This window comes from Oncorhynchus keta, chromosome 19, assembly GCF_023373465.1.
Source record: "Oncorhynchus keta strain PuntledgeMale-10-30-2019 chromosome 19, Oket_V2, whole genome shotgun sequence".
Taxonomy (NCBI): domain Eukaryota; kingdom Metazoa; phylum Chordata; class Actinopteri; order Salmoniformes; family Salmonidae; genus Oncorhynchus; species Oncorhynchus keta.
The window spans coordinates 2,227,183-2,240,067 of record NC_068439.1 but is presented as its reverse complement, the minus strand read 5'-3'; the positions used below and the strand labels follow the sequence as shown (position 1 = coordinate 2,240,067).

Here is a 12,885-nt window from a genome sequence, read left to right as displayed (position 1 = left end):
GATGGGCAGGGACTCTGCTGTCCTAGCATCAGGGGAAGATGGGCAGGGACTCTGCTGTCCTAGCATCAGGGGGAAGATGGACAGGGACTCTCCTGTCCTAGCATCAAGGGGAAGATGGACAGGGACTCTGCTGTCCTAGCATCAGGGGAAGATGGACAGGACTCTGCTGTCCTAGCATCAGGTAAAGTTGCAACTAATATCCTCCAGAGATGGTTTGCATTATTTTGGGGGAAGATGGACAGGGACTCTGCTGTCCTAGATGGGCAGGGACTCCGCTGTCCTAGCATCAGGGGGAAGATGGACAGGGACTCTGCTGTCCTAGCATCAGGGGAAGATGGGCAGGGACTCTGCTGTCCTAGCATCAGGGGGAAGATGGACAGGGACTCTCCTGTCCTAGCATCAGGGGAAGATGGGCAGGGACTCTGCTGTCCTAGCATCAGGGGAAGATGGGCAGGGACTCTGCTGTCCTAGCATCAGGGGAAGATGGACAGGGACTCTCCTGTCCTAGCATCAGGGGAAGATGGACAGGGACTCTGCTGTCCTAGCATCAGGGGAAGATGGACAGGGACTCTGCTGTCCTAGCATCAGGTAAAGGCAACTAATATCCTCCAGAGATGGTTTGCATTATTTTGGGGGGAAGATGGACAGGGACTCTGCTGTCCTAGATGGGCAGGGACTCCGCTGTCCTAGCATCAGGGGAAGATGGACAGGGACTCTGCTGTCCTAGCATCAGGGGAAGATGGGCAGGGACTCTGCTGTCCTAGCATCAGGGGAAGATGGGCAGGGACTGTCCTAGCATCAGGGGAAGATGGACAGGGACTCTGCTGTCCTAGCATCAGGGGAAGATGGACAGGGACTCTCCTGTCCTAGCATCAGGGGAAGATGGACAGGGACTCTGCTGTCCTAGCATCAGGGGAAGATGGACAGGGACTCTGCTGTCCTAGCATCAGGGGAAGATGGACAGGGACTCTGCTGTCCTAGCATCAGGGGAAGATGGACAGGGACTCTCCTGTCCTAGCATCAGGGGAAGATGGGCAGGGACTCTGCTGTCCTAGCATCAGGGGGAAGATGGGCAGGGACTCTGCTGTCCTAGCATCAGGGGAAGATGGACAGGGACTCTCCTGTCCTAGCATCAGGGGAAGATGGACAGGGACTCTGCTGTCCTAGCATCAGGGGGAAGATGGACAGGGACTCTGCTGTCCTAGCATCAGGTAAAGTTGCAACTAATATCCTCCAGAGATGGTTTGCATTATTTTTCAGGGGGAAGATGGACAGGGACTCTGCTGTCCTAGATGGGCAGGGATCAGGGGGAAGATGGACAGGGACTCTGCTGTCCTAGCATCAGGGGGAAGATGGGCAGGGACTCTGCTGTCCTAGCATCAGGGGAAGATGGACAGGGACTCTCCTGTCCTAGCATCAGGGGGAAGATGGGCAGGGACTCTGCTGTCCTAGCATCAGGGGAAGATGGGCAGGGACTCTGCTGTCCTAGCATCAGGGGAAGATGGACAGGGACTCTCCTGTCCTAGCATCAAGGGGAAGATGGACAGGGACTCTGCTGTCCTAGCATCAGGGGAAGATGGACAGGGGAGCATCTGCAACTAATATCCTCCAGAGATGGTTTGCATTATTTTGGGGGAAGATGGACAGGGACTCTGCTGTCCTAGAGCAGGGACTCCGCTGTCCTAGCATCAGGGGAAGATGGACAGGGACTCTGCTGTCCTAGCATCAGGGGGAAGATGGGCAGGGACTCTGCTGTCCTAGCATCAGGGGAAGATGGACAGGGACTCTCCTGTCCTAGCATCAGGGGGAAGATGGACAGGGACTCTGCTGTCCTAGCATCAGGGGAAGATGGACAGGGACTCTGCTGTCCTAGCATCAGGGGAAGATGGGCAGGGACTCTGCTGTCCTTGCATCAGGGGAAGATGGACAGGGACTCTGCTGTCCTAGCATCAGGGGAAGATGGACAGGGACTCTACTGTCCTAGCATCAGGGGAAGATGGGCAGGGACTCTGCTGTCCTAGCTTCAGGGGAAGATGGGCAGGGACTCTGCTGTCCTAGCATCAGGGGAAGATGGACAGGGTCTCTACTGTCCTAGCATCAGGGGAAGATGGGCAGGGACTCTGCTGTCCTAGCATCAGGGGAAGATGGGCAGGGACTCTCCTGTCCTAGCATCAGGGGAAGATGGGCAGGGACTCTGCTGTCCTAGCATCAGGGGAAGATGGGCAGGGACTCTGCTGTCCTAGCATCAGGGGGAAGATGGACAGGGACTCTACTGTCCTAGCATCAGGGGAAGATGGACAGGGACTCTGCTGTCCTAGCATCAGGGGGAAGAGATGCTGGCATCAGGGGGAAGATGGACAGGGACTCTGCTGTCCTAGCATCAGGGGAAGATGGACAGGGACTCTGCTGTCCTAGCATCAGGGGAAGATGGACAGGGACTCTACTGTCCTAGCATCAGGGGAAGATGGGCAGGGACTCTGCTGTCCTAGCATCAGGGGAAGATGGACTCTGCTGTCCTAGCATCAGGGGAAGATGGACAGGGACTCTGCTGTCCTAGCATCAGGGGAAGATGGACAGGGACTCTGCTGTCCTATCATCAGGGGAAGATGGGCAGGGACTCTGCTGTCCTAGCATCAGGGGAAGATGGACAGGGACTCTCCTGTCCTAGCATCAGGGGAAGATGGACAGGGACTCTGCTGTCCTAGCATCAGGGGAAGATGGGCAGGGACTCTGCTGTCCTAGCATCAGGGGAAGATGGACAGGGACTCTACTGTCCTAGCATCAGGGGGAAGATGGAAGATGTCCTAGCATCAGGGGAAGATGGACTCTGCTGTCCTAGCATCAGGGGGAAGATGGACCGGGACTCTGCTGTCCTAGCATCAGGGGAAGATGGGCAGGGACTCTGCTGTCCTAGCATCAGGGGAAGATGGACAGGGACTCTGCTGTCCTGGCATCAGGGGAAGATGGACAGGGACTCTGCTGTCCTAGCATCAGGGGGAAGATGGACAGGGACTCTGCTGTCCTAGCATCAGGGGAAGATGGGCAGGGACTCTGCTGTCCTAGCATCAGGGGAAGATGGACAGGGACTCTGCTATCCTAGCATCAGGGGAAGATGGACAGGGACTCTGCTGTCCTAGCTTCAGGGGAAGATGGACAGGGACTCTGCTGTCCTAGCATCAGGGGAAGATGGGCAGGGACTCTGCTGTCCTAGCATCAGGGGGAAGATGGACAGGGACTCTGCTGTCCTAGCATCAGGGGAAGATGGACAGGGACTCTGCTGTCCTAGCATCAGGGGAAGATGGACAGGGACTCTGCTGTCCTAGCTTCAGGGAAAGATGGACAGGGACTCTGCTGTCCTAGCATCAGGGGGAAGATGGACAGAGACTCTGCTGTCCTAGTTTCAGGGGGGAAGATGGACAGGGACTCTGCTGTCCTAGCATCAGGGGGGAAGATGGACAGGGACTCTGCTGTCCCAGCATCAGGGGGAAGATGGACAGGGTCTCTGCTGTCCCAGCATCAGGGGAAGATGGACAGGGTCTCTGCTGTCCCAGCATCAGGGGAAGATGGACAGGGACTCTGCTGTCCTAGCATCAGGGGGAAGATGGACAGGGACTCTGCTGTCCTAGCATCAGGGGGAAGATGGACAGGGACACTGCTGTCCTAGCATCAGGGGAAGATGCACAGGGACTCTGCTGTCCTAGCTTCAGGGGAAGATGGACAGGGACTCTGCTGTCCTAGCATCAGGGGAAGATGGACAGGGACTCTGCTGTCCTAGCATCAGGGGAAGATGGACAGGGACTCTGCTGTCCTAGCATCAGGGGAAGATGGACAGGGACTCTACTGTCCTAGCATCAGGGGAAGATGGACAGGGACTCTACTGTCCTAGCATCAGGGGAAGATGGACTCTGCTGTCCTAGCATCAGGGGAAGATGGACAGGGACTCTGCTGTCCTAGCATCAGGGGAAGATGGACAGGGACTCTCCTGTCCTAGCATCAGGGGAAGATGGACAGGGACTCTGCTGTCCTAGCATCAGGGGAAGATGGACAGGGACTCTGCTGTCCTAGCATCAGGGGGAAGATGGACAGGGACTCTGCTGTCCTAGCATCAGGGGAAGATGGACAGGGACTCTGCTGTCCTAGCATCAGGTAAAGTTGCAACTAATATCCTCCAGAGATGGTTTGCATTATTTTTGGGGGAAGATGGACAGGGACTGCTGTCCTAGATGGGCAGGGTCCTGTCCTAGCATCAGGGGGAAGATGGACAGGGACTCTGCTGTCCTAGCATCAGGGGAAGATGGGCAGGGACTCTGCTGTCCTAGCATCAGGGGGAAGATGGACAGGGACTCTCCTGTCCTAGCATCAGGGGAAGATGGACAGGGACTCTGCTGTCCTAGCATCAGGGGAAGATGGACAGGGACTCTGCTGTCCTAGCATCAGGGGGAAGATGGGCAGGGACTCTGATGTCCTAGCATCAGGGGGAAGATGGACAGGGACTCTGCTGTCCTAGCATCAGGGGGAAGATGGGCAGGGACTCTGCTGTCCTAGCATCAGGGGGAAGATGGACAGGGACTCTACTGTCCTAGCATCAGGGGGAAGATGGACAGGGACTCTCCTGTCCTAGCATCAGGGGAAGATGGACAGGGACTCTGCTGTCCTAGCATCAGGGGAAGATGGACAGGGACTCTGCTGTCCTAGCATCAGGGGAAGATGGACAGGGACTCTGCTGTCCTAGCATCAGGGGAAGATGGACAGGGACTCTCCTGTCCTAGCATCAGGGGAAGATGGGCAGGGACTCTGCTGTCCTAGCATCAGGGGAAGATGGGCAGGGACTCTGCTGTCCTAGCATCAGGGGAAGATGGACAGGGACTCTCCTGTCCTAGCATCAAGGGAAGATGGACAGGGACTCTGCTGTCCTAGCATCAGGGGAAGATGGACAGGGACTCTGCTGTCCTAGCATCAGGTAAAGTTGCAACTAATATCCTCCAGAGATGGTTTGCATTATTTTTTGGGGGAAGATGGACAGGGACTCTGCTGTCCTAGATGGGCAGGGACTCCGCTGTCCTAGCATCAGGGGAAGATGGACAGGACTCTGCTGTCCTAGCATCAGGGGGAAGATGGGCAGGGACTCTGCTGTCCTAGCATCAGGGGAAGATGGACAGGGACTCTCCTGTCCTAGCATCAGGGGGAAGATGGGCAGGGACTCTGCTGTCCTAGCATCAGGGGAAGATGGGCAGGGACTCTGCTGTCCTAGCATCAGGGGGAAGATGGACAGGGACTCTCCTGTCCTAGCATCAGGGGAAGATGGACAGGGACTCTGCTGTCCTAGCATCAGGGGAAGATGGACAGGGACTCTGCTGTCCTAGCATCAGGTAAAGTTGCAACTAATATCCTCCAGAGATGGTTTGCATTATTTTTGGGGGAAGATGGACAGGGACTCTGCTGTCCTAGATGGGCAGGGACTCCGCTGTCCAGCATCAGGGGAAGATGGACAGGGACTCTGCTGTCCTAGCATCAGGGGGAAGATGGGCAGGGACTCTGCTGTCCTAGCATCAGGGGAAGATGGGCAGGGACTCTCCTGTCCTAGCATCAGGGGAAGATGGACAGGGACTCTGCTGTCCTAGCATCAGGGGAAGATGGACAGGGACTCTCCTGTCCTAGCATCAGGGGAAGATGGACAGGGACTCTGCTGTCCTAGCATCAGGGGAAGATGGACAGGGACTCTGCTGTCCTAGCATCAGGGGAAGATGGACAGGGACTCTGCTGTCCTAGCATCAGGGGAAGATGGACAGGGACTCTCCTGTCCTAGCATCAGGGGAAGATGGGCAGGGACTCTGCTGTCCTAGCATCAGGGGAAGATGGGCAGGGACTCTGCTGTCCTAGCATCAGGGGGAAGATGGACAGGGACTCTCCTGTCCTAGCATCAGGGGAAGATGGACAGGGACTCTGCTGTCCTAGCATCAGGGGAAGATGGACAGGGACTCTGCTGTCCTAGCATCAGGTAAAGTTGCAACTAATATCCTCCAGAGATGGTTTGCATTATTTTTGGGGGAAGATGGACAGGGACTCTGCTGTCCTAGATGGGCAGGGACTCCGCTGTCCTAGCATCAGGGGAAGATGGACAGGGACTCTGCTGTCCTAGCATCAGGGGAAGATGGGCAGGGACTCTGCTGTCCTAGCATCAGGGGGAAGATGGACAGGGACTCTCCTGTCCTAGCATCAGGGGAAGATGGGCAGGGACTCTGCTGTCCTAGCATCAGGGGAAGATGGGCAGGGACTCTGCTGTCCTAGCATCAGGGGAAGATGGACAGGGACTCTCCTGTCCTAGCATCAAGGGGAAGATGGACAGGGACTCTGCTGTCCTAGCATCAGGGGAAGATGGACAGGGACTCTGCTGTCCTAGCATCAGGTAAAGTTGCAACTAATATCCTCCAGAGATGGTTTGCATTATTTTTGGGGGGAAGATGGACAGGGACTCTGCTGTCCTAGATGGGCAGGGACTCCGCTGTCCTAGCATCAGGGGAAGATGGACAGGGACTCTGCTGTCCTAGCATCAGGGGAAGATGGGCAGGGACTCTGCTGTCCTAGCATCAGGGGAAGATGGACAGGGACTCTCCTGTCCTAGCATCAGGGGAAGATGGACAGGGACTCTGCTGTCCTAGCATCAGGGGAAGATGGACAGGGACTCTGCTGTCCTAGCATCAGGGGAAGATGGGCAGGGACTCTGCTGTCCTTGCATCAGGGGAAGATGGACAGGGACTCTGCTGTCCTAGCATCAGGGGAAGATGGACAGGGACTCTACTGTCCTAGCATCAGGGGAAGATGGGCAGGGACTCTGCTGTCCTAGCTTCAGGGGAAGATGGGCAGGGACTCTGCTGTCCTAGCATCAGGGGGAAGATGGACAGGGTCTCTACTGTCCTAGCATCAGGGGGAAGATGGGCAGGGACTCTGCTGTCCTAGCATCAGGGGAAGATGGGCAGGGACTCTCCTGTCCTAGCATCAGGGGAAGATGGGCAGGGACTCTGCTGTCCTAGCATCAGGGGAAGATGGGCAGGGACTCTGCTGTCCTAGCATCAGGGGAAGATGGACAGGGACTCTACTGTCCTAGCATCAGGGGAAGATGGACAGGGACTCTGCTGTCCTAGCATCAGGGGAAGATGGACTCTGCTGTCCTAGCATCAGGGGGAAGATGGACAGGGACTCTGCTGTCCTAGCATCAGGGGAATATGGGCAGGGACTCTGCTGTCCTAGCATCAGGGGAAGATGGACAGGGACTCTACTGTCCTAGCATCAGGGGAAGATGGGCAGGGACTCTGCTGTCCTAGCATCAGGGGAAGATGGACTCTGCTGTCCTAGCATCAGGGGGAAGATGGACAGGGACTCTGCTGTCCTAGCATCAGGGGGAAGATGGACAGGGACTCTGCTGTCCTATCATCAGGGGAAGATGGGCAGGGACTCTGCTGTCCTAGCATCAGGGGAAGATGGACAGGGACTCTCCTGTCCTAGCATCAGGGGAAGATGGACAGGGACTCTGCTGTCCTAGCATCAGGGGAAGATGGGCAGGGACTCTGCTGTCCTAGCATCAGGGGAAGATGGACAGGGACTCTACTGTCCTAGCATCAGGGGAAGATGGACAGGGACTCTGCTGTCCTAGCATCAGGGGAAGATGGACTCTGCTGTCCTAGCATCAGGGGGAAGATGGACCGGGACTCTGCTGTCCTAGCATCAGGGGAAGATGGGCAGGGACTCTGCTGTCCTAGCATCAGGGGAAGATGGACAGGGACTCTGCTGTCCTGGCATCAGGGGAAGATGGACAGGGACTCTGCTGTCCTAGCATCAGGGGGAAGATGGACAGGGACTCTGCTGTCCTAGCATCAGGGGAAGATGGGCAGGGACTCTGCTGTCCTAGCATCAGGGGAAGATGGACAGGGACTCTCCTATCCTAGCATCAGGGGAAGATGGGCAGGGACTCTGCTGTCCTAGCTTCAGGGGAAGATGGACAGGGACTCTGCTGTCCTAGCATCAGGGGAAGATGGGCAGGGACTCTGCTGTCCTAGCATCAGGGGAAGATGGACAGGGACTCTGCTGTCCTAGCATCAGGGGAAGATGGACAGGGACTCTGCTGTCCTAGCATCAGGGGAAGATGGACAGGGACTCTGCTGTCCTAGCTTCAGGGGAAAGATGGACAGGGACTCTGCTGTCCTAGCATCAGGGGAAGATGGACAGAGACTCTGCTGTCCTAGTTTCAGGGGGAAGATGGACAGGGACTCTGCTGTCCTAGCATCAGGGGAAGATGGACAGGGACTCTGCTGTCCTAGCTTCAGGGGGAAGATGGACAGGGTCTCTGCTGTCCCAGCATCAGGGGAAGATGGACAGGGTCTCTGCTGTCCCAGCATCAGGGGAAGATGGACAGGGACTCTGCTGTCCTAGCATCAGGGGGAAGATGGACAGGGACTCTGCTGTCCTAGCATCAGGGGAAGATGGACAGGGACTCTGCTGTCCTAGCATCAGGGGAAGATGCACAGGGACTCTGCTGTCCTAGCTTCAGGGGAAGATGGACAGGGACTCTGCTGTCCTAGCATCAGGGGAAGATGGACAGGGACTCTGCTGTCCTAGCTTCAGGGGAAGATGGACAGGGACTCTGCTGTCCTAGCATCAGGGGAAGATGGACAGGGACTCTACTGTCCTAGCATCAGGGGGAAGATGGACAGGGACTCTACTGTCCTAGCATCAGGGGAAGATGGACTCTGCTGTCCTAGCATCAGGGGGAAGATGGACAGGGACTCTGCTGTCCTAGCATCAGGGGGAAGATGGACAGGGACTCTCCTGTCCTAGCATCAGGGGAAGATGGACAGGGACTCTGCTGTCCTAGCATCAGGGGAAGATGGACAGGGACTCTGCTGTCCTAGCATCAGGGGAAGATGGGCAGGGACTCCGCTGTCCTAGCATCAGGGGAAGATGGACAGGGACTCTGCTGTCCTAGCATCAGGGGAAGATGGGCAGGGACTCTGCTGTCCTAGCATCAGGGGGAAGATGGACAGGGACTCTCCTGTCCTAGCATCAGGGAAGATGGACAGGGACTCTGCTGTCCTAGCATCAGGGGAAGATGGACAGGGACTCTGCTGTCCTAGCATCAGCGGGAAGATGGGCAGGGACTCTGCTGTCCTTGCATCAGGGGAAGATGGACAGGGACTCTGCTGTCCTAGCATCAGGGGAAGATGGACAGGGACTCTACTGTCCTAGCATCAGGGGGAAGATGGGCAGGGACTCTGCTGTCCTAGCATCAGGGGAAGATGGGCAGGGACTCTCCTGTCCTAGCATCAGGGGAAGATGGACAGGGACTCTCCTGTCCTAGCATCAGGGGAAGATGGACAGGGACTCTGCTGTCCTAGCATCAGGGGAAGATGGACAGGGACTCTGCTGTCCTAGCATCAGCGGGAAGATGGGCAGGGACTCTGCTGTCCTTGCATCAGGGGAAGATGGACAGGGACTCTGCTGTCCTAGCATCAGGGGAAGATGGACAGGGACTCTACTGTCCTAGCATCAGGGGAAGATGGCAGGGACTCTGCTGTCCTAGCATCAGGGGAAGATGGGCAGGGACTCTCCTGTCCTAGCATCAGGGGAAGATGGGCAGGGACTCTGCTGTCCTAGCATCAGGGGAAGATGGGCAGAGACTCTGCTGTCCTAGCATCAGGGGAAGATGGACAGGGACTCTACTGTCCTAGCATCAGGGGAAGATGGACAGGGACTCTGCTGTCCTAGCATCAGGGGAAGATGGACTCTGCTGTCCTAGCATCAGGGGAAGATGGACAGGGACTCTGCTGTCCTAGCATCAGGGGGAAGATGGACAGGGACTCTGCTGTCCTAGCATCAGGGGGAAGATGGACAGGGACTCTGCTGTCCTGGCATCAGGGGAAGATGGACAGGGACTCTGCTGTCCTAGCATCAGGGGGAAGATGGACAGGGACTCTGCTGTCCTAGCATCAGGGGAAGATGGGCAGGGACTCTGCTGTCCTAGCATCAGGGGAAGATGGACAGGGACTCTCCTGTCCTAGCATCAGGGGAAGATGGGCAGGGACTCTGCTGTCCTAGCATCAGGGGAAGATGGACAGGGACTCTCCTGTCCTAGCATCAGGGGAAGATGGACAGGGACTCTGCTGTCCTGGCATCAGGGGAAGATGGACAGGGACTCTGCTGTCCTAGCTTCAGGGGAAGATGGACAGGGACTCTGCTGTCCTAGCATCAGGGGAAGATGGACAGGGACTCTGCTGTCCTAGCATCAGGGGAAGATGGACAGGGACTCTGCTGTCCTAGCATCAGGGGAAGATGGACAGGGACTCTGCTGTCCTAGCATCAGGGGAAGATGGACAGGGACTCTGCTGTCCTAGCATCAGGGGGAAGATGGACAGGGACTCTGCTGTCCAGGGGAAGATAGCATCAGGGGGAAGATGGACAGGGACTCTGCTGTCCTAGCATCAGGGGAAGATGGACAGGGACTCTGCTGTCCTAGCTTCAGGGGAAGATGGACAGGGACTCTGCTGTCCCAGCATCAGGGGGAAGATGGACAGGGTCTCTGCTGTCCCAGCATCAGGGGAAGATGGACAGGGACTCTGCTGTCCCAGCATCAGGGGGAAGATCAGGGACTCTGCTGTTTAGCATCAGGGGGAAGATGGACAGGGACTCTGCTGTCCTAGCATCAGGGGGGGAAGATGGATCAGGGACTCTGCTGTCCTAGCATCAGGGGAAGATGGACAGGGACTCTGCTGTCCTAGCATCAGGGGAAGATGGACAGGGACTCTGCTGTCCTAGCATCAGGGGAAGATGGACAGGGACTCTGCTGTCCCAGCATCAGGGGAAGATGGACAGGGACTCTGCTGTCCCAGCATCAGGGGAAGATGGACAGGGACTCTGCTGTCCCAGCATCAGGGGAAGATGGACAGGGACTCTGCTGTCCCAGCATCAGGGGAAGATGGACAGGGACTCTGCTGTCCTAGCTTCAGGGGGAAGATGGACAGGGACTCTGTTGTCCAGGGGACGGTGGACAGGGACTCTGCTGTCCTAGCATCAGGGGAAGATGGACAGGGACTCTGCTGTCCTAGTTTCAGGGGAAGATGGACAGGGACTCTGCTGTCCTAGCATCAGGGGAAGATGGACAGGGACTCTGCTGTCCTAGCATCAGGGGAAGATCGACAGGGACTCTGCTGTCCTAGCATCAGGGGGAAGATGGACAGGGACTCTGCTGTCCTAGCATCAGGGGGAAGATGGACAGGGACTCTGCTCTGCCATCTCATTGGTTTGTAGGAGAATATACCCCACGTGCCGCCATCTCATTGGTTTGTAGGAGAATATACCCCACGTGCCGCCATCTCATTGGTTTGTAGGAGAATATACCCCACGTGCCGCCATCTCATTGGTTTGTAGGAGTATATACCCCACGTGCCGCCATCTCATTGGTTTGTAGGAGTATATACCCCACGTGCCGCCATCTCATTGGTTTGTAGGAGAATATACCCCACGTGGGTGATTGAAAGCTGAACTGAGGTCCTCCAGTCCATTCGGTGGTAACGCACCTTAACGTTGGTTGCCAACCGCCATATAAAGTCCACAGAAGAAGAAGCAGACTGAAGGAGGAGAGATTACTAGAAACAAACTCTGTTAACCCTTTTATGAATTGTCGGAGTAGAGGACCTTGTGCATTTCAGGTAAAATAACAACCCAATGTTTATATCCCAGGACTAAAGTCCCTAGCAACAGCAAGCTAAATGTTTATATCCCAGGACTAAAGTCCCTAGCAACAGCAAGCTAAATGGCCACGAACGTTTCATTCCCCAAATGAATATAGTTTGTTCAGAGTTCGTTTTGATATTTCAACCTGCGTGTCTCGATTGCATCTGGTGTGGATGAAAAAAATCACCACGTGGTCTAGTCAGCATGACTTTCACCCTCAGTCCTCCCTCTGTCCCTTCCCTCTCCTGTTCAGTCCTCCCTCTGTCCCTTCCCTCTCCTGTTCAGTCCTCCCTCTGTCCCTTCTCTCTCCTCCTCTGTGCTCCTCAAAATTCCCTTTCCTCCTCTTTCTTCCCCATCCCTTCCTTCCTTCCTTCCTTCCTTCCTTCCTTCCTTCCTTCCTTCCTTCCTTCCTTCCTTCCTTCCTTCCTTCCTTCCTTCCTTCCTTCCTTCCTTCCAACCCTCTCCTCTCTTCTCCTCCTGTCCTTACCCAGTGGTCGTGGTCTCTCCCTGAGCTCACGGTGGTTGTGGTTGGGGTGGCGGTAGTGTGTTGAGTCTCTGTAATGGTGTGTGATGGCCATGTCGTCCAGCCGGTAGTGCTGTGGGGGCGGGGGAGGGGGCGGCGTGGGGTGTCCATGGGCCAGGCCGTTAGGTTGGTAGGAGAGACCGTTGGAGGGGCTGAACCGTTGGCCTGCCGGGCTGATCGTACAGAGTCTCTTACTGGGGGTCTCCAGGTGCAGGGGGCCATCCCTGTCGAAGCCATTCACTTTGGTTCTGGAGGAGGAGAGGGGACAGAGAGGAGGAGAGGGGACAGAGAGGAGGAGGAGAGGGGACAGAGAGGAGGAGGAGGAGGAGGAGAGGGGACAGAGAGGAGGAGAGGGGACAGAGAGGAGGAGAGGGGACAGAGAGGAGGAGGAGGAGGAGAGGGAACAGAGAGGAGGAGGAGGAGAGGGGGAGGGAACAGAGAGGAGGAGGAGGAGGAGGAGGAGGAGGAGGAGGAGGAGGAGGAGGAGGGATGGAGAAGGAGAGAGGAGGAGGGGACAGAGGGAGGAAGAGGAGGAGAGGGGACAGAGAGGAGGAGGAGGAGAGGGGACAGAGAGGAGGAGAGGGGACAGAGAGGAGGAGGAGGGGGAGGAGGAGGAGGAGGAGGAGGAGGAGGAGGAG

At 56.5% G+C, this 12,885-nt stretch overlaps 1 pseudogene; it reads right to left on the bottom strand.

The window, feature by feature from the left end:
* LOC127909594 (protein CBFA2T1-like) overlaps positions 1-12,885 on the bottom strand; it is a 93,802-nt pseudogene that overhangs the window by 53,324 nt on the left and 27,593 nt on the right.